Source organism: Semicossyphus pulcher, unplaced genomic scaffold, assembly GCF_022749685.1.
Source record: "Semicossyphus pulcher isolate SPU_LCO1_2020_fin unplaced genomic scaffold, fSemPul1.0.p SCAF_8, whole genome shotgun sequence".
NCBI lineage: Eukaryota > Metazoa > Chordata > Actinopteri > Labriformes > Labridae > Semicossyphus > Semicossyphus pulcher.
Genome location: NW_027211759.1, coordinates 26,305,001 through 26,307,500, shown reverse-complemented (window position 1 = coordinate 26,307,500; position 2,500 = coordinate 26,305,001). Strand labels below are relative to the sequence as shown.

The following is a 2,500-nucleotide window of genomic DNA, read 5'->3' as shown; positions in this document are numbered from 1 at the left end:
CGCACCACGACGAGGGAGGGCCGTTCCAGGAGGTGGGCTCGAGCGGCAAACAGTCTGCGGCATCGCTTCTCGGCCTTTTGGCTAAGATCAAGTGTAGTATCTGTTCTTATCAGTTTAATATCTGATATGTCCTCTATACGGGGACGAAATATTAAACGGATTTTTGACACCGGGAGCTGAAAGAGGGGCTTGCTCCGTTCACTCCACGCATCGACCCGGTATTGCAGTGCCACCGGGAACGGTGCAACCTTCTCCTGCCTTGTGCAAAAACAACTCCTCAGTGCAGTGCAGCGCAGTGATTTTGTGCCCCGCAGATCCCCTTTGTTTCTTCCTGGAATGTCACAGAGGGCCTGCAAGACCCTGATACATGTTTCGTAGCCCGCATCTGACAGCCAGGCCTTCATTTCTCTGAATTTTCCGTCGGATAAAGCCTGTGGCAAATGTGGGCAAGGCTGGGGTGGAAGCGGCCCAGTCCGCGACGAGCCAAGTGGTGAGACTCACCGTGAGTGTAGTGGCTGGGGCGACGCCTGTGCTGGGCTGCTCCCGAGGAGAAGCCTGTACCTACTCGGGTTTCTCTTCAAAACGCACAAGTCTTTCGCCTTTTACTAAAGACTTCCGTGGAGAGGAACACTATTGAGTTAAAGCTATTTTTGGCAGGCTTAGCCGTTTGGCCGAGCCTCTGTCTTTTGTGGAAAGCAAGCAAGCAAGCAAGCAACAAAAACTATCCTAGGCATTCGAGGGTCAGGGCCCGGAGCAAAGGTCGGGCGTGGCCGGAATTGCTGGGCAGCAGCCGTCGTTCGTTACGGCCGATAAGAATTTCCGCACCACGACGAGGGAGGGCCGTTCCAGGAGGTGGGCTCGAGCGGCAAACAGTCTGCGGCATCGCTTCTCGGCCTTTTGGCTAAGATCAAGTGTAGTATCTGTTCTTATCAGTTTAATATCTGATATGTCCTCTATACGGGGACGAAATATTAAACGGATTTTTGACACCGGGAGCTGAAAGAGGGGCTTGCTCCGTTCACTCCACGCATCGACCCGGTATTGCAGTGCCACCGGGAACGGTGCAACCTTCTCCTGCCTTGTGCAAAAACAACTCCTCAGTGCAGTGCAGCGCAGTGATTTTGTGCCCCGCAGATCCCCTTTGTTTCTTCCTGGAATGTCACAGAGGGCCTGCAAGACCCTGATACATGTTTCGTAGCCCGCATCTGACAGCCAGGCCTTCATTTCTCTGAATTTTCCGTCGGATAAAGCCTGTGGCAAATGTGGGCAGGGCTGGGGTGGAAGCGGCCCAGTCCGCGACGAGCCAAGTGGTGAGACTCACCGTGAGTGTAGTGGCTGGGGCGACGCCTGTGCTGGGCTGCTCCCGAGGAGAAGCCTGTACCTACTCGGGTTTCTCTTCAAAACGCACAAGTCTTTCGCCTTTTACTAAAGACTTCCGTGGAGAGGAACACTATTGAGTTAAAGCTATTTTTGGCAGGCTTAGCCGTTTGGCCGAGCCTCTGTCTTTTGTGGAAAGCAAGCAAGCAAGCAAGCAAGCAAGCAACAAAAACTATCCTAGGCATTCGAGGGTCAGGGCCCGGAGCCAAGGTCGGGCGTGGCCGGAATTGCTGGGCAGCAGCCGTCGTTCGTTACGGCCGATAAGAATTTCCGCACCACGACGAGGGAGGGCCGTTCCAGGAGGTGGGCTCGAGCGGCAAACAGTCTGCGGCATCGCTTCTCGGCCTTTTGGCTAAGATCAAGTGTAGTATCTGTTCTTATCAGTTTAATATCTGATATGTCCTCTATACGGGGACGAAATATTAAACGGATTTTTGACACCGGGAGCTGAAAGAGGGGCTTGCTCCGTTCACTCCACGCATCGACCCGGTATTGCAGTGCCACCGGGAACGGTGCAACCTTCTCCTGCCTTGTGCAAAAACAACTCCTCAGTGCAGTGCAGCGCAGTGATTTTGTGCCCCGCAGATCCCCTTTGTTTCTTCCTGGAATGTCACAGAGGGCCTGCAAGACCCTGATACATGTTTCGTAGCCCGCATCTGACAGCCAGGCCTTCATTTCTCTGAATTTTCCGTCGGATAAAGCCTGTGGCAAATGTGGGCAGGGCTGGGGTGGAAGCGGCCCAGTCCGCGACGAGCCAAGTGGTGAGACTCACCGTGAGTGTAGTGGCTGGGGCGACGCCTGTGCTGGGCTGCTCCCGAGGAGAAGCCTGTACCTACTCGGGTTTCTCTTCAAAACGCACAAGTCTTTCGCCTTTTACTAAAGACTTCCGTGGAGAGGAACACTATTGAGTTAAAGCTATTTTTGGCAGGCTTAGCCGTTTGGCCGAGCCTCTGTCTTTTGTGGAAAGCAAGCAAGCAACAAAAACTATCCTAGGCATTCGAGGGTCAGGGCCCGGAGCCAAGGTCGGGCGTGGCCGGAATTGCTGGGCAGCAGCCGTCGTTCGTTACGGCCGATAAGAATTTCCGCACCACGACGAGGGAGGGCCGTTCCAGGAGGTGGGCTC

General features: G+C 54.5%; 6 non-coding genes across 6 annotated transcripts; all 6 read left to right on the top strand.

The window, feature by feature from the left end:
- Nucleotides 1-61: 61 nt before the first annotated feature.
- Nucleotides 62-252, top strand: LOC138613885 (U2 spliceosomal RNA). Its single transcript, XR_011310012.1, has one exon. It is a non-coding gene; the product is annotated as a U2 spliceosomal RNA (small nuclear RNA).
- Nucleotides 253-561: 309 nt separating this feature from the next.
- On the top strand, nt 562-674 carry LOC138613589 (U5 spliceosomal RNA). The gene has a single exon (XR_011309729.1). It is a non-coding gene; the product is annotated as a U5 spliceosomal RNA (small nuclear RNA).
- A 207-nt stretch (nt 675-881) lies between these two features.
- Nucleotides 882-1,072, top strand: LOC138613884 (U2 spliceosomal RNA). The gene has a single exon (XR_011310011.1). It is a non-coding gene; the product is annotated as a U2 spliceosomal RNA (small nuclear RNA).
- Nucleotides 1,073-1,381: 309 nt separating this feature from the next.
- Nucleotides 1,382-1,494, top strand: LOC138583383 (U5 spliceosomal RNA). The gene has a single exon (XR_011305289.1). It is a non-coding gene; the product is annotated as a U5 spliceosomal RNA (small nuclear RNA).
- Nucleotides 1,495-1,709: 215 nt separating this feature from the next.
- On the top strand, nt 1,710-1,900 carry LOC138613883 (U2 spliceosomal RNA). Its single transcript, XR_011310010.1, has one exon. It is a non-coding gene; the product is annotated as a U2 spliceosomal RNA (small nuclear RNA).
- A 309-nt stretch (nt 1,901-2,209) lies between these two features.
- Nucleotides 2,210-2,322, top strand: LOC138583382 (U5 spliceosomal RNA). Its single transcript, XR_011305288.1, has one exon. It is a non-coding gene; the product is annotated as a U5 spliceosomal RNA (small nuclear RNA).
- The last annotated feature ends 178 nt before the right edge of the window (nt 2,323-2,500 follow it).